This window comes from Vulpes lagopus, chromosome 18 (genome assembly GCF_018345385.1).
Source record: "Vulpes lagopus strain Blue_001 chromosome 18, ASM1834538v1, whole genome shotgun sequence".
NCBI lineage: Eukaryota > Metazoa > Chordata > Mammalia > Carnivora > Canidae > Vulpes > Vulpes lagopus.
The window spans coordinates 13,732,602-13,750,536 of record NC_054841.1 but is presented as its reverse complement, the minus strand read 5'-3'; the positions used below and the strand labels follow the sequence as shown (position 1 = coordinate 13,750,536).

The window sequence follows — 17,935 nt, the reverse complement described above, 5'->3', positions numbered from 1 at the left end:
TTCTAATGTGCAGCCCTGGGTTGAGAACCACTGCCCTAAGAAAAGGAAAAAAATAAAATTAATAAGCACCTGCCTCCTGTTTATCTCTTAAGGTGCTGTGGGGGTGTGGCTGTGATTTATGAGATAATGGGCCAGATTCTGGGGAAGGAGTAAAATGAAGGAAACAGATTAACCCTGTGTGCTCCATAAAGTACCCTGAGGTAGTATGTTTATCGACATTTCCCCCATGATCTGCAGGAAGGAACCCAGCCTGACCCAGTACACACACACACACACACACACACACACACACTTACTCTTATTGCATGCAATCCACTTGCTATTTTCTAGGCAGGCTATCCCATTCTTTCTTTAGGAAAAAAAACTCTGCTTCCTGCTACTGTTTAAATAAAATTATATTAAGGTTCCACGGGCCAACATAAATGAAACACCTCCGGAGAGCATAAAGACACTTAATTTGGAACGACTTGGGGCTTTTTGCAAGATGCTGTGGGAAGTGAAGTTGTGTGTACAATGATAAGATTTGGTGAGCATCACTAATACCAGCTATAGGCAGCGTAGAAAGTGTTTTACAAGCATGACCTCAGTGAATTATCACAAAAATATCACATGGGTACGGGTATCTTCGTTTTAGAGATGAGGAAATCATGGCCAAGTCCATATGTATGTTCTGCCTCTAGGAACAGAAGAGTCCCCTCGGAGCTACAGGTCTGGTGCTTACTTGGCTCATGGAAGGAGAACAGCCATGCTTACTGAGTACATTTGCTTCAACCTAAACCTGTAAGAGTGGAAGGTGGAGAATCAGCTCTGGCCAGAGGTGGATGCAGGTATGGCAGGGCCTGCAGCACACACAATTTGGGAACTCAATTTAAGAAAAATGATAGAAGCCCAAAATTAGGTACAAACGTGGATATTTCTTTGAATTTAAGAAAACACATCGCAACAAATTCAGATTTTAAGAAGCCGAAAAATACCACAAACATCACAAAATTCCCAACTCAACTTTCCCTTGACTGAATCTCCAAAATGCCGGTGGCCACACCCACACCACCCCCTCGGGATCAAGTACTAGAGTGGAGAATCAGAATGGGAAGAGACAGCTCTTTACTGACTGCGCCTAAATGACAGTGTGTTGATAGGGACCTAGAGATGTGTTCACAAGGTCACTTGTTCACGTCAAATGTACAAAATGCCAGAACCTTAGAAACAGAGCCAGCGGGTGAGGGGCTCAGGAGCTAAAGCTTCATCAGCTTTCCTGTAACCCACAGCTGGAGTTGAAATCTGGATATTATATCTCAAAATCAAGGGCTTTGGCATCAGCTGGACCTGAATTTCAGCCCTGGATCAGCCACTTTCTGCCTTCTTTGAACTTGGTCATTTGTAAAATGGACATGCCTACAGCATCTATCTACCTATGGGTCTCTTGGGGATTAAATGGGATAAGGAAGAGGTGGGCACTGCTGGATGATCTTGGGTTGCCAGATTTAGCAAAGAAAATACAGGACATCCAGTTAAATTGGAATTTGAGCAGAACAATGAATAATTTTTAAAGAGATTTTATTTATTTATTCACGAGAAACACACAGAGAAAGGTAGAGGCAGAGGCAGAGGCAGAAGCAGGCTCCTCACAGGGAGTCTGATGCCGGACTCCATCCGGGGACTGGGATCACCGCCTGAGCCCAAGGCAGCCGCTCAACCGTTGAACCACCCAGGCGTCCCAATAACTTTTAATATAAGTATTACCAGCTTTTGCATAAGACATCATGCTAAAACTTATTTCTTGCTTCTCTAAAATTCAACTTTATCTGGGGACCCGGTTTATTTTTTATTTTTTATTTTTATTGAGCTTAACGAATGGCAGTGGTTGGTATTGATTTTGGACTGAAGCATCCACAATGAAGTGGTCGTCAGGGAGAAAAAAAAAAAACTGCCTCAACTCTGTTCCAGTTTATCGTAGGGAGGATTGAAAGAAGTGACCAGAAGAGGATGAAGGGAGTGAGGTGCCTCAGTTTGAGGGTGTGTGGGGTGGGGCATGTGCCACTGATTTTAGGTAAGCCAGCTTCATTCTTGGGACCTCAGTTTCCCTATCTGTAAGCTGGTGAAATGTAGGTGGATGATCCCTGAACTCTCCTCCCTCAGATATTACCAGCAGTGGCCTTTCTTATAATTCAGCTGTCACCTCCTCCTAGAGGTCCTTCCTGATTCTTCTAAGATTACCGGCCCTACGCCCCCAGCACATAATTTTCCCCCTCCATGATAATTCTAACTTTCTAAAATTACCTTGCATTTCCACTTGTTTGTTTATGGTCTCCCTCCCCATGTGCAGGTAGTTCCCGAGCCCAGACAACGACTCTGCGGCTTGTTCGAATCGAATCTCCCAGGGATGGTACCCGACACAGTAGATGCTCAGTGCGGGCTGGCTGGATGGGTGGGCGAATGGGTGGATGGATGGGTGGGTGGGTGGATGGATAGATGGATGGATGGATGGATGGATGGATGGATGGATGGATGGATGGGTGGGTGGATGGATGGGTGGGTGGGTGGGTGGGTGGGTGGATGGATGGGTGGGTGGATGGATGGGTGGGTGGGTGGATGGATGGATGGATGGATGGGTGGGTGGATGGATGGATGGGTGGGTGGATGGGTGGGTGGGTGGATGGGTGAATGGGTGGATGGGTGGAGGATGGATGGAGGGGTGGGTGGATGGAGGGGTGAGTGGATGGATGGATGGGTGGGTGGATGGGTGGGTGGAGGACGGATGGGTGGGTGGGTGGGTGGATGGAGGGGTGAGTGGATGGGTGGATGGGTGGGTGGGTGGGTGGGGGGAGGATGGGTGGGTGGGTGGATGGATGGATGGATGGATGGGTGGATGGGTGGGTGGATGGATGGATGGGTGGGTGGGTGGGTGGATGGGTGGGTGGATGGATGGATGGGTGCGTGAATGCCCGTGTAATTGTCGAGGTGCTTTTCTCAGGGGCCGCGCCCGGGTTGCGGAGGGAGGAGGTGGGGGTGCGGGAGGGTGGGGAGGAGGCTGCGCCCTCGCGCCCCCGGGACGGGCGGCAGGAGCGGGCGCGCTCGGCTGGGCTGCAGGCGCGGAGAGCAGCGCGGCGGCGGCGGCAGGGCCGGGTCCCCGCGCCACGCGCGTCCAGCCGCGGGGGGGGAGGCGTGTGCGCCCGCGGAGCCCAGCGCCGCGCCTCGGCGCCCCCACGCGCCCACGCAGCGGCAGAGGGAGGGCCCGGCCCGGGGAGGGGAAGGGGCCGGTCCTCCCCGCGCAGGCAGCGGCCGCCGCAGCCCAGGAGGCGGAGGCGGAGGCAGCGGCGCGGCGGCGGAGCAGCACGGTGCCCGCGCAGTACGCCCGGCCGCGTCGGACCCGCGCCCGCCCGCGCCGGGGCGCCCTCTCCACCGCGCGCGGTGAGTACCTCCCGCCGGGCTCCCCGCCTGCGCCGGGCCCACGCGGACCCCCGGGCTGGCGCCTCCGCAGCTGTCGGGGCGCTCGGGGAGGGGCGGGGGCGCACGGGCACCGCGGGCGCGTGCGGTCCGGGCAAAGCCGGGCTCGGGGCCTCAGTTTCCTTGGGCGCTCGGGGTGGGGGGTGGGGGGCAGCGACTCAAGTTTGCACTGCGGCGCGCGGGACAAGTGCATGCGCGCGGGTCGGTGTAGACGCGGTGGGTTGCGTTTGGCCCCTTTCCGGGCCGGGTGGTCGGCGACCAGGGGTGTCCCCCCCCTTTCCCCTCCCTGCCCCGGCACCCCCCGGGTCCGAACCGAGGAGGCGCCGGGAGCCCCCCGCACGCCCACGGGCGCCGTCCGTGGAGCCCCCGGGACGGGGCGGGAAGGGCTCGCCCACCCTGCGCGGGGCCGGCTCGGGCTGGGGGGTGGGGGGCTTTGCACCGGGGCGGACGTCCCGGCGCTGGCTGAAGCCTGAGTTTTTGCAACCTGAAAAAAAAAAAAAAAAAAAAAAGCAACTTTGCTTCCGAAGACCGTGGAGACGGAGCCTCGGATGTTGCTGTAATGGGAGAAAGTGGAGCGAGGACTTGCCTGCTAGCCCTGCAGGCTGGAGCTTCAGCGGCCGTGCCGGCCTCAGCTCCGCAGATTTATTTCCTGCCCCAAGTAGAGTCCGGCCGCGCCGGGGACCCTCGGAGAGCCTGGAGGCTGAAAGGACTCGCATCGCGCGGTCCTCGGAGCGCATTTCCAGGGGCTGGAGGCGAAGCGCTCGGGCCGGGAACCCCGCGCCTCCGAGCGCGCCCGGCTGCACGCTGCAGGCTGAGAGCTTTTTTTTTCTTTTTTTTTTTTTTGCAAAGCGAGCCTGAGCTGCATCCGTCCCCCCTTGCTCCCCGAAACGCTACGTGATCTGTAATGACTTTTCTTTTCGATATTTGTAAGGTGGAGGGATCAATGAGCCCCCGGTGGGGAGGGTACCTTTTCGTGACCAGGTACATACAGCGAAGCGAGTGAACCTCGGGGTCCGGTTGTTGAGCGAGGGCAGAGCCGGGAGGCAGGATGATTTACAAACATCGAGTGAGGATTTGAGTGCTGAATTATGTTTGAGTTACGGAGCTCCCTTCCAAAGGAAATTATAACCGGCGGATGATTGCTGTATTTCAAAACCAAATCTTGAGCCCTTTCTTGCCCCAGTGCCATTTCTACTCCCAGAGTAGGACGGCTGAACCAGTAGCCACATTTGCAGCCTCTGGGCCTTGTGGGGCGCTGGGGGTGGGGGGAGGCAGGGCAGGGAGACCTCCTTTTAAAAATAATCTTGGTGAAAAATCTTCCAGGCAGCTCTACCCAAGAAAGGTTCGCGTTTTCCACTCCTTCTCTCCCCGTCTTTGAACCCCTTAAACATTATACTTCCTTGCCTTTAGACATCCTGAGACTAACATAATAAAAGATGTATGTCATAAACGGTGATGGTTTGAATCTTGCTTTTGACTAAACATAAAGTTGTGTTTGTAAGGGGAAAAAAAAAAAATCTTGTCCTTGGAGGAAACTCTACTGTTTGGCACTTTGGACCAATGCGACTAAGATCCGAAAGGGCCTGAACTTTGTAAAAGCCGATCGTGGGTCCCACACGTCCTCGGTAGTCTGGCCGTTCTTCTCTTGTGATGTTTAGCTTCGCAGTATTATTAACTGTTTTATCTTAAAGGAGTTGGCATTTTTCCTCTGCCTTGGAAACAGCTCACCTCGCGTAGTGGCTGTGTGCGTAAGAGAATACTCTATGAACGGATCAGTCTCTTTCCTAATGTTAAATGGCTACAGGAAATAAAATAAAATAAAAAGATGTCATTCCGATTCTTTGGGATTTTTTTTAAAAACCAGAGGCTTTCATCACTTAAGTTCTAAAGTCTTCTTTTCATGCCTTTTGTGTTGTATTAAACACATCATAAAGAGCTATGATTTGTTGACTTGTTATAGGATTACCATTTGGCAAAAACACCCAAGACATGCTGTTTCAAATATGTGGTCTTACTTCTGCTTTAAATTGCACGTACAAGATTGCAAGCCTCGTTCCAGACGGATAAATTGATAAAATGCTAGCTGCTGTTGGAATAAGGAAGGAGTCCTCAGCAAAAAAAAAAAAAAAAAAAAAAAAAGTGCTCTATGGTGGAGCTAAGTACATTTTGAGTTGGGTGAAGCCAGATAAGGAGGACCCCGGCAGTTTGTGAAAAGGTATATACGGTCCAAGAGCGTCCACTTTAAGACGTTTTGCATTCCCCCATGACAAGATGACTCCCTTCCCACAAAGAAGAAACATTTCCTTATTTTTTCAGTTGCTTTTCCAAAGATAACTTGTGTTCGGGCGCGGGAGACCAGAGTTATGCAGAAATCCAACCGTAACCGGCTCCGAACGAGGACCCGTTCTTGCTTCTTCCACCAGATGTTTTTTAGGTGTCCTCAGCTGGAATGCCCAGTTTGAAACTAATTAGGCCAGCAATAAACTCCTTGTATAATAAAATCGCAGGCCGTTATGGTGCATAAGCGGGGTTCCCAGCAGCTCATGACAGATGCCTCTCTCTCGGAGAGAGAGAGAGAGAGAGAAAGAGAGAGAGAGAGCCCATAGCTGTCAGCAGAAAATGAAGGGAGTGGAAATATCTTGTTCAGACCTTTGCCCGTCCCTAAATATCCACACACACCTCCAACAGCATGTTCCCTTCTATAAGGCATGGGTGGACGTTATCTCCAGGTAGGGTTTTGTCTTTGCTGGGCAGGCCTCCTTACTATAAAAATGCTTTTGCAAGAAGTTAACAGCACAAGTATGAGGCAGTGGCCACAGGTCTGAGCTGTGTGTGTGTGGGGGGGTGTACGTGTGTGTACGCATGTGCATGTGTGCAGGCTGGGGGAGAAGGCTTTCTCTCATGTGGCAGGGTAAAAACTCATCTGCTTCTCACCTAGGTACAGATAAAGTGCTAGGCTGTCTGGCCTCCTAGGCGCTGCTTGGGGGACAGGAGAACCTCCGTCCCCAAAAGATTTTTTATTGAGGGGAGAATCTGCCCACCAATGTGTTCTCTGTATCTGTGGGGCTTATGGGGTTGAGGTGGCTGGTTATTCAGTTACCTCCAAAGGCTGAACCTTCTGACTGTTGCCAAGACTGGGTTTTGTTGGTGGAAGGAATTTTTTTTTTTTCTAGCTAGCTGCTCTCAAAAAGGAGTTGGTGGACTCTGCTCAAAAAGGAATCTCTACAGAGAATTAACCCCAGAGTTGAGAAAACACAGCCTGTTGACAGAAGACACACACACACACACACTCATGCACACTTCCCACGGCGCCCCTCTCACTCTCCACCTTCCTCTCTCACCCCTACCTCCAAATCCTAAAAGCTTCCTGAATGGCCCATTCCCTACATCCCCTATTGTTGGTGGCAGTTTGGACAGCCCCAAATGTACACAACCCAAAGACGATTCTAGTAGGGAAACGATTAGCAGAGAATTTGCTTGAGACAATGCTTCATTTGCGCTATTTGAAGATCTTAACTGGCCTAATGGTGTTTGACTAACTAACACCTCTTCTAATCCGAGGATAAACACCCTCCGTCAGGTGGCAAATACTTGAAGTGACTGGCTCAGACCCACTTGTCTCTGTAAATGAGTCGGAGGGGGCCGGAACTTGTTCTTCATGGCATGTGATTTAAAATCGATTTCAGGGTACGAAGTACCTTCCAGGTATATTCAGGGGATAGAGAACCAAAGAAGCCACAAGCTTTTCAATTTAGTTTTGCTGTTTTTTCTTCTTCTTCTTTTTTTTTTTTTCCCTCACTCTTCTCCTGCTGGTGTCTTTGCCCTTTCTCTGCATTTGCAAATTCCATCCTTGTGTTTAGTAGTAATGAGATGAAAATGCCTGCTACGTATTGAACACTTGTGTGCCAGCCCTAAATTCTATTATTAGTAGTGGTATTAGTATTAGTAGCATTAATTATTATTATCGTAGCTCAACTTTGTTAACCAGAGAACTGAGTCTCAGATCAGATGACTCACGAGAGGCTGCAGAGCCAGGGAAAGCAGAACCGAGGCCTTCAGACCTCTGTGGACGGTGCCTTACCCATGTGCTATGAAAACCTTGGCCCAGAGAACATTCCTGCTCCCCTTTCCCTTGGAAAGAGATGCCAAATTAGGCTGGTCCGAAATGCACGGAACTCAATTATTTTCTGAATTTTCCCTGATGTTTTTCTTGTTGTTGTTGTTGTTTTAAATGGAAGAAAAATCGTATTAATTATGGAGAAAACACAAATATGAGCCTTCCTGAGTCATGATATTCAGCACGTTGTATACGGCTCCGTAAAGGAAAATGTTTATTTACAAGGCCTAATTCAATTTGTTCTTTGATACTATAATGCTACACATTTCAGTTCCTAAAAAGAGTCCGTAAGTTTACGGGCAGTGGCAAGGCCCTAAAATGTTCTGGTAGACAGTCCGAATCGAGTTTACCGGAAGGTGCTGGATCACTATAGTGGGTTGTTGTTTGGGGGTCAGATTATAAACATTTGGAGAGCGAAAAATAATTTGGAACAGGTGGTCCCAAGAGTCAGGTAACTGGAATGATTTATCTCTGCCACTTTGAAGGTTAATGAGGACGTCAGTTGCCTGAATCTGGGACCGGCAGGCAGAGTGTCGGGGGGAGGCTGAGAGGGCCCCCACTCTGGGACAGAGCCTGGCAGGATGGATGAGAGGGGCTCTGCACACAGTCCGGGGTCCCTAGAAAGCGGGGCCTCCTTGCTGTTGTCATTGCCCTTTGAGGATCCTGGTTTAGGGCAAAGATGTGCCTGCTAGTGCTTTTTTTTTGTAGCGTCCGCCTCCGCATTGCGACGTATCCAGAAATTGAAAACAGGAACTCAGATGAGTAGATGGGCGAGGGAGACAGGTTTACATCTGACCAGTTTTGAGACTGTGCACATGGTGCACTTTCTTTGCCATGAGATGGCTAATTTAGGCAGATTTCGAGATGAACAGAGTGTTTAAAAGAAGGTAGAACTTTTTTGTCGTTTTGTATCAAGAGCGTTGGATCAGTAACATGTGCTGATTTTCCTTGGCACTGGATTTTCCCCCCACTCTTTTCCCTTGTGAGTATCTAATAGAGTTAGATTTTTAAAATCTGCATGTTCCCAGACGTCACGGCTCTGTCCCTACCTACTCAGAGTCATCCCGAAGAGAATTGTGGACTCCCTGTCAATGTAACGAGAGGAGTAGAGATAAAAATCGACATTTCCCCCCCCCAAAGAATGAGGAACTGGAGGGCCTGACTACTGTATGAATATAGCAACTCACTTGTGTCTCGCCTCAGCTGACTCTGTCAGTTCCCCTTTCTTTTCTATTCATCTCCCAAGAATGGCCTTTCATAACTGAAACGTACAGCGTTATTAGCCAAAAGACATTTTAATTTCGTAAAGAAATATCATGCCAGAGACAGCCGGGTCTGTTTCAACCATTATTGTTCTGTAGCGTGCATACTTGGGGTTTCATGGTAAGATGTGGCTTTGCCAAGAAAGAAAATCACAGCAAGAAACTATGCTGAAAACATATACACTTCTGTTTAAGAAATGGGAAAAACACGGAAAAATCCTGCACGGTAATTGCTTTAGCGTGAGTTTTAAATGTCATTGTTTGACTTATGTCAAAAAGTCCCTCTTAGCTACTTCTCACATAGGCTGTGACCAAATAGCTCATCTTAAAAAGTGACAATGGCCAGTCTTCACTTTGATGCTCTTTGAGGCTTTAAGATAGCTTTAGTCCTAGGGGAAACATGCCAAATTTTTAGATTGTACGGGCCATTTTTTTTTTTAGGTTACTTAGATATCGATTTTATTTTCTTGACCCAAAATAAGAAAACATGGGGAATTCTCAAAAGCTTTTTACAGGCTGCTATTATGACAAGAGAAGCCAAACCAACATGTATTAGGTCATGAGCTTAAAGTGCATAAATAAGCCCTATGAAGGTCACCAAAACAGAGTGAAAACCACCAGTTCTCCTTACCTCCGCCAACTCTACATTCCTGCTGGTAGATGTGTTTGGTTGAAGTGGACACAGAAATGGGGGCTGCAGAGCCCACGGCTGAAAGATCTCAATTTGATTAGGGCTCTGAGGATGAATGAAGACGTTCTTGGGGTCAAGTGAGGTGTGGGGCCTGGAATTCCCATCCCCCTCGGACCCCTCCCCTCTCCCAGCCCCGCAGAAAAAGCAGGTTCCAGGGCTGCCCCTTACTCGGAGGCAGAAGTCTCATTCCTGGTGTTTGGATCTGCTGCAGCCGGAGGTCGAAATGTCTTTTGTTCCTTCTGGTCAATTCCTTCACCTCCCATCCCCTTCCTATAGTCACTTCGAGGTTAAGGTATTAGTTGTCTCCAAAGCAATTTCTTTCTTGTTCCTACGAACACAGATGTGTTTTTTAGCATGTGGGGTGTGCCGTGTGAGTACACACTTTTAGGTCTTTGTTGATGGGCAGCTCCCTGAAAGGCACAGAGACAGAGGGGGTCTAGTGTATCCCCGAGTTTGGTATCAGCCTCAGTGCTGATAGAAACCCCACGTAGGGAGGAAGCCTCCTTTCAGAAGAGATAGGAAGGGGGCTCCTGGGTGCATCAGTGGGTTCAGCGTCTCCCTTCATCTTTGGTCAGGATCTTAGAGTCCTGGGATCAGGCCCTGCGTCAGGCTTCCTGCTCAGCAGAGACAGAGAAGCAGACTCGTCTGTGCTCTCTCTCTCTCTCTCTCAAAAAATAAATAAATAAACAAAATCTAAAAAGAAAAAAAGACAGACAGAAAGGATGTCAATGCAAAGAGAGTGTTTTCTTTTGTGGGTATGTATCATTTGTAGGTATGGGGACTTCTGTTTCAGGGTTTTCTAGAAACATTTGTCTCTCCAGCAAAGGTATGCATGTCCCTCTCAGTTGGGAAGGTGGTGGACAGGGAAGGAGCACAGGAAGCAGATTCCTGTACCTCTGGCCTTTTGTGTGACTGGTACAGTAGAGGGAAGTGGTGACTCGCGGCTGGGACGGTGTCATGTGGCATGACAAGTTGTGACTTGCCGCTTGTGTTGTAAACAGAGTCTTGGCCCCATCCGGCTGTGGAGAAGAATGGAGCCGAGGAGATTATTCACTTCTGGTCTGCCACGGGCCAGAGCTCTCTGGTGCCGTCCGCTTGCTACAGAGACCATGCTCCCTGGAGACGTTAATGTTGGGATGGGCAGAGAAGGAGGGGGACGTGCAGAGAAGGAGGGGAGAAAGAATGTCTTAAACTCAGCAAATGTCTGCAAGGCTCCAAATGTCTTCTGCGTTGCTCTGGCGCCCACAAGAAAGGCAGAGTGATAAAAGGACATAGAAGCAGTCTTTGGGGGGAGGGGGAAGAGAAATTGGAGGGCACACTAGTGGTTTGATCTAGAAGGGAGAATTTTCTGACACTTTGGGATCCCTGGAATGCCTTGCTGGGGTGTCTTTAGGAACCTGATTTTATTTTTTTATTTTTATTTTTTTTTAAATTTTTATTTATTTATGATAGTCATCACAGAGAGTCATCACAGAGAGAGAGAGAGAGAGGCAGAGACATAGGCAGAGGGAGAAGCAGGCTCCATGCCCTGGGAGCCTGACGTGGGATTCGATCCCGGGTCTCCAGGATCGTGCCCTGGGCCAAAGGCAGGCGCTAAACTGTTGCGCCACCCAGGGATCCCTAGGAACCTGATTTTAGAAATGTTTTTTCCTGCATCTTGTCTGTCCTTTCTTTAGTCATTTTTAGCAAATTAGTCCTTGTTTGTTTGTTTGTTTTTAAGAAAACGTAAGACTTTTGGGGTCATAACAAGTGGCCCATTTTTATTGAACACTTACTATGTGCTAGGCACCACGCTAAGCAAGCACATTTCCATCTCCAAACAGCCTTAGATGGAGTGTGCTATTGTTTTGCATATTTTAAAGATGCAAAAACTGAATCTCAGGGAGGTGAAGTAACTTGCCCAGGGCTACATGGCTCATGTTGGAGCCAGGATTGACCCAGTTTCGATTCTTAACCACTCGGATATCCAGGCCCCCCTGGTGTAATAAAAACTACCTTTCCTCTACAAGTCTGGCCCAGAGAGCCAGATTTCAAAGCTAATCTCCACTTGTTTTGCTTGGGGGATTTTAGCTGATGGTCACATAAAAGTTGGATCCAGAAATAAGAGACATCTGCTGATTCTCAGAGAATCTGGAGCCTGTCCTTGTTTGTAGAAATCAAAGAAAGTTTAGTGTTGGAATCTATTGAAATGGTGGCCACATCTCAGCAGGTAGCGGGCCTAAGGAATTGCCTATGGCTGCTTCTGGGCTAAAGTAGCAGAGTTGAGTAGTTACTGTAAGACCGCATGGCCCTTTACAGAATAAGTTTCCTGACCCTTGAGCTATTGCAATATGACAAGACAAATTTTATTGACAAGGAAAGACATGCTCTTGGGACAGGACATGGCATAGACCATCTCCCTGATTTGTGATTTATTGAGTGCCTCCTATGTGCCTGATACATTGCGTGGTGCTGGGGGAAAGTTACAAACGCATTCATTTTTTCATGCATTTATTCGGCAGTATTTACTGAGCAGTGTTCTAGGCGCTGGGCTGATTACTGGAGATCCAGAGGCAAAAAGGACCCGATCTGGCACCTCTGACAGCAGGATCCCAATGTGTCTCCACCAATATGGGACTGCCTCTTCTTCACCTTTGAGGATCTAGAGGGCAGTGATATGACTTCTTGAGCTTCCCGCTATTCAAGCAGCAGGTTGGAGAAAAAGACCCAATTTTGTAGACTCTTACTTCAAAGCAGGCCTGCCTAATTCAATAAGCAGTATACTGGCTTTTGTGCCTAGAACTATGTTGGGGAGTGTGACCTTCCTTCTGCTTTGGTCAAGAGGTGGTGGGGAACAAGTGGTGGTGGTGTGGGGAGGTAGGAATCAGGCTTCCTGAATTTAAGCCTTGACTCTGACATATAGCCTACAGATTAAGAGCATGAACCCAGGAGCCGGGCTGTTTGGATTCAAATCCCTGCTCTGCATAAACCAACTATTTAACTTTGGGCAAGTTACCAAATTTCCCTGTGCCTCGGTTTCTTCATCTGTAAAACAGAGTGGATAACTGTGTGCCTTCCCCCAAAGAGTTGTGGAGATGGAGTGACTACATATAAAGTGTTTGCAATAGTGCACGGCAAACAGTATGAATTAGAGTTGGTGGCCATGTTATTTATTACTATTATCATTATTATTATTTTCAAGCTGCACAAAACTGGGTTTCAGTTTCCTCTCTAGAAAATGAAGATGCTATAATAACAACAGTTATAACTGCTCCAAAGGACCATTGTGAGAATTTAAATGAGACAGGACGTATAAAACCCTTTGCTTTGCTGCAGTGCCTGCCTATATGGAATACCCAATAGGGTAGCTCTTAGGCTCAAGCCAGCTCTTTTTGCCCTTGAGATTATAGGGAGTCACAGATTGGGTTGTCAATGTCCCTTTAAGTTATTGGTGAATTGGGTCCTTTTTCAATATCAAGAAACTGTAGGGCAGTGGTTAAGAGCACAGATCCTAAGTACGGACAAAGCTGAACCCACCCACCCCCAACTCACTAACTGTGCCATCTCAGGTGGAGGCTGACTCTCTCGGCTTCCCAGACCATGGAGGCAGTGGTCTCTGTTCCCTGGGTGGTGGTGAAGGCTAAAAGAGGTGGCACCCATAAAGCTCGGAGCAGGGTGTTTGGCACATAGTAAGCACTCAATAAATGGTAGCTTGTGTTATTATCACTCCTACCTCTTTGCTGCACCTTCACCCCCAGGAAAGCACTGAACATTAGTAAATTTTAATTTGAAAATAAAAGAACACATTTTAAAACTGCCAAACAGATTTAAAATAATATTCATTAAACAAAATTAAAATATTCTATTAAAGCCAGACTTTGGGCTCAGACCAAATTTTTATAACCCAAGCTTAAAGGCCAAGGAGTCCCCCAGTCACAATGGGGACATTGTGATTGAACTTGAGACTTCAACGCTGCTATTGAGCAGTCTTTGAAATGCACGTTTCCCCGTTAAAATAAAAGGGAAGTCATGGGAAGAAAAAAAATGAGGTTCTTGCTCACCCCAACAAACCTTAATGAATCGAAAAAGAAAAACAAAAGATTTCTCATTTTTTTTCTTCTGCTACTTTATTCTGCCAAAGACGTGTGGCCCCCTCCTAACCCCACCTTTGAATGGTACCCGCTCAGAATGTTCCAGATCTGATATGCTTGACAAGCTGAGGTCGTCTAGATGCTGCTCTTCACCAGATTGTATGGACGGTGGTGTGTTGCCGACAGCTGGGGCTCGGAAGCCCTGCTGCCAGGGTTCACATCTGAGCTATGCCTCAGCTTCCCTGTTTGCTGAACGGAGATAAAATAGCTCCTGCGTCCGGGCGTGGTGAGTGCTTGGAAGACTCAGGTACCCCTGTTGATGTTTAGCCTTGGTGCTATTATCTGGTCAATGAAACTGCCCCAGACTTTTGTGACTTTGAGGAATTCGAGCGTACAGGTATGCCTGCCTTCATCGGAGATTTGCAAGTGAAAACGCTCTCAGTGTGCAGGGAGGGGAATGGGAAGGGAAGAAGTGGCTTTAAGTCTCCTGCGGGAGTTTTGATGTGTCAGACACTTTCACAAAGCTTGTTTAGTCCTCTCAAAACAAAATCCCATGATGTACAGAGGTCCATTTAGCAAGTAGGGAAACTGAGCCTTGCACTGCTCCAGTGGCTGCTCAGCGAGATTCCATCCCAAAGCGCAGTCCGGTTCCACCCCGTGCCCTGCAGCCCTGCTGGCACGAGCGCACAGACGATCCAGACACTTCTCCCTGACTGACCTGTGATTTGTGTCCTCTTTCTACATTTCAGTGACATCCTTCACCCTCACCAAGCCTGCATCTGTGTGGCCTTTTACCCGCCTTGCCATTGAGAATGGATGGATTCTTTCTTGAACAACCAATAAAAAAGGCAGTGGCAGAGGGCTGTGATGTTCTTCGCTAGGGGACATTTTTTGAGAACCCCTGCAGTTTCTGCCAACCGGGGTGGGGGGCATCACCTTGTCCGCAGACCAAACCAGGCCCTTGGCTCTGATGTGGGGCCAAGAGGCAGGTTATCAGAGGGTGGGAGGCTGCAGAAGAGGGCGTGGGATGGACTCCCCACCCTGCCACCCACCTGCTGTGTGACGTAGGGCAGGCATCTCAAGTCCTCTGAGCCTCAGTCTCTTCACTTGATCCTGGGGCATGACCTGTCCACATGGGGTTTGTTAGATCACATCGGTCAGCAATGGGTGGGACACATTCTGTAGTTCTGAGAGCAGCACTCTTAGATATTATGGATTTGCACTCCCCCCCCCCAAAGTATTCTAAAAAGAAGCAAAAGTGAAGGTGGCTCGCCCCTGGGAATATTCTTGACTGTTCTTCAGTAGCTACTTGGGATTTTGCACATTTGGGAAGAATCTATAATCCTCCAAAGGGCAGGCTTCCTTGTAATGGGGTGTTGTGTACCCTTTCCACGTGAACTTAAAACGTGCACAAGCGTTGTTCTTTCTTTGGAGTTCTGTCTGTATTAAGTATGCTTTTGGGAAAGATGTAACGAGCATCTTAAAACGAATGGTTTCTGCAACTTTTTACTGCTTAAGATAAAAATGGTTTAAGAATCAAGTCCATCAGGTAATTAGTAGCGTACGTGGCACAAAAAGCCACGTACTTCATGAGTGAAGCTTAAGAAACACCAGCCCGGAGGTGTGACGTGCCCCAAGTCACAGAACCTTCCACTAGTCGGAATTAGAGTTCTGCACTCCATTCTCAGGGGGAATAAGATGAAACTAATGAGATCTCTCCAGGATGCCATTAAAGTCGTCTCAGGGCACCTTAGTGTCTGGGCACATTTAGTCTTGTGTCACAGATCTTCAAAAGAAGAATGACTTGCCTTTGAATGAATATGACGTTAATAAAAATGACCTCAGAATGCTTACTCCATGCTGGGATCTGTTCCGAACGAGTATAGGCAGCAACTCATGTGTGCCTTACAATAATTCTATGAGGGAAGGGCCATAATTATTTCCACTTTAGAGGAGGAAAGTAAGGCACAAAGAGGTTAAGTGACTGGTTTAAGGTCACACAGCGTGTAAGAAACAGAGCCCGGAGTATGGTTCTAGAGGTTGTCTTTATAACTCCCGCACCCCCTGCCTCTTTAACTGCCTTTGACCTTCACTTAACTGGACAATTAATTAATTCCAGACCGGCATGAGAGGGAAGGAAGCAAAGAGCGTGTTAGCCTTAGCTATAATTTTTCCTTTTTTTTCAGGGCTTTTGTGTGTGTGTGTGTGTGTGTGTGTGCGTGTGTGTGGTGTATTCTATGGCTTTAGGTGCAGCATAATGTACCTGAGCTCGACCGTCAAGATTCAAATCCAGAGTCTACTACTCACTAGCCTCATGACCTTGGCTTTATAATAACCCCTCCTGGTCTGTTTTCCTCATTTGATTTTTTTTGTTTTGTTTTGTTTTGTTTTGTTTTCCTCATTTGTGAAGCGAGTCCACATCCTAAGAGTGAGCAGCTCTAACCTGCAGACAAGAGCACCTGATGCACAGCCCGTGATGGTTAGATGCTCTCTATTACCTGTTGAGGAGCAAGTCCCCATAGAAATCGTGTCCCCCTGTGGGGCACAAGCACTGTGGTGTGGTCTGGAATGGGAGCCAAGGGGGAGATGCCTGGGACGTGAGGCTCAGGTTGGAAAGTGGACCAGGTTTGACCAGAGGACTTAGGATGGAGCCGGAGACACTGGCTTTCCTCATCCCTGCGTGAGAAGCTGCCAGGACAAGTCCCCCGTGGGCAGCCTGGCAGTCGGAGCCGTCAGGGTTAAAATCTGCACGGATGAGAAACTGCCCATAGCTGAGCAGCAGAGACCCCCATCCCTGCAAACTCAAGCACCAACATAAGCCCTAACCTCAGGACTCGTTTTTCTTCTGGCCCCCTTTCTTCTCCAGCGGACCGGGCCTTTTTCTCTAGAAGCATCTGCCTTGGTCTTCAGTGACCAAGTGTGCAGACTTTCTGGGTTTGGCTCCTTTTGCTTTCCTCGTCCACCCTATTCACCCTCCACCCCCGCCTCCCTTTACTCTTGAATATGGAAAACTTCCTTCCTTCCTTCCTTCTTTCCTTCTTTCCTTCCTTCCTTCCTTCCTTCCTTCCTTCCTTCCTTCCAAAATATGTAGAGAGCACCAGCTGTGTACCAGGAACTACTCTGGACATGAGGAATACAGTAGAAAACAAAAACAATCAAAGTCTGCTCCCTCACGGAGCTGTGATTAAGTGGAGAAAGACCAAAAATAAACACCCAAATACTTTAAGTACACAGAATGTCAGATGGTGGTAAGTCTGTGAGGAAAAATCAAGAGAAGGTGGATAGAAGGTGCCCCCTGGGGTGGGAAGCCCTCACTAAGCAGGCAGCCTCTGGAGGAGTGAGAGAGCCCTGCTGTCTGGAAGAACATTCTAGAGAGAAGAAACGGCAAAAGCAAAGCCTTGAGAAGGGAGCTGGGCGGGTGAGGGAGGGGTGGGGGCAGATGAGGTCACGGTGGAGGGACCCCGTCGGGTGGGGCCTGGCTCAGAATCCAGCAGCCATTCTGTGTCAGTCAGGCTAGCCCAAAATAAAAATTAGTATCATTTTGAATGATTTTTTAAAAAAGAAATACACAGGACCCAGGGGCGCCTCAGTGGTCAGTCGGTGAAGCGCCTGCCTTCAGCTCAGGTCATGATCCCAGAGTCCTGGGATTGAGCCCACACTGGGCTCTCTGCTCAGCGGGGAATCTGCTTCTCCCTCTCCCTCTGCTCCCCCCCACCCATCACCACCACTCATGCTCTCTCTCATGCTCTCTTTCTCAAATAAATAAATAAAATCTTTAAAAATAAAAATACACAAGACCTAAGTCTGAAACCACTAATTGCAAACTCTAAGTGTCCACACAGGTAACGAAGTTAATGAAATGGGCAGAGTCATTAGCTGGGAGGAATGTGGGCTCTCTATTGCCAGATATTCTGATCTTTCGACTGAAAATGAAATCTGGATTTTAGGAGAAATGCCCCGAGTTTTAAGACACCATGAGGAACCACCAGAATGCACATACAGGCTGCCAGTCTGTGACTCCTGTCCCCAAGCACCGCCGTTGACCTTGGGAATCTCCTTTTAGTGAAAAAGCGTGAAGGCTTTATCTTGCTGTCTCTTTTCTCTTCACCAATCCCTGACCAGAAGGATGCCAAGAGATGCTAAAAATTGTTTCCAGGAAAATGTAGGACCAGAATCTCATGGGAACAGGGGCTGAGGCTTCTTCCAAGGAGCAATCAGCTTGCTTCATTTTTATGTCTTTCTCAGGACGTTTTCCTGATCATCCCTCATCGTGGGTAATGACAACGTGGTCCAAATCTGTCCTCCTTCGGGTTTTCATTAGTTTCCTGATGATTATTATTTTGTCATC

The 17,935-nt window shown here is 48.4% G+C and overlaps 1 protein-coding gene across 1 annotated transcript in view; it reads left to right on the top strand.

The window, feature by feature from the left end:
• The first annotated feature begins 3,310 nt into the window (after positions 1-3,310).
• The window catches only part of EYA2 (EYA transcriptional coactivator and phosphatase 2), a 263,139-nt gene continuing 248,514 nt past the window's right edge, over positions 3,311-17,935 (top strand). The window contains exon 1 of the mRNA XM_041733544.1: positions 3,311-3,411. The gene's annotated coding sequence lies outside the window, so the exon portion shown is untranslated. The remainder of the gene's footprint in view (positions 3,412-17,935) is intronic.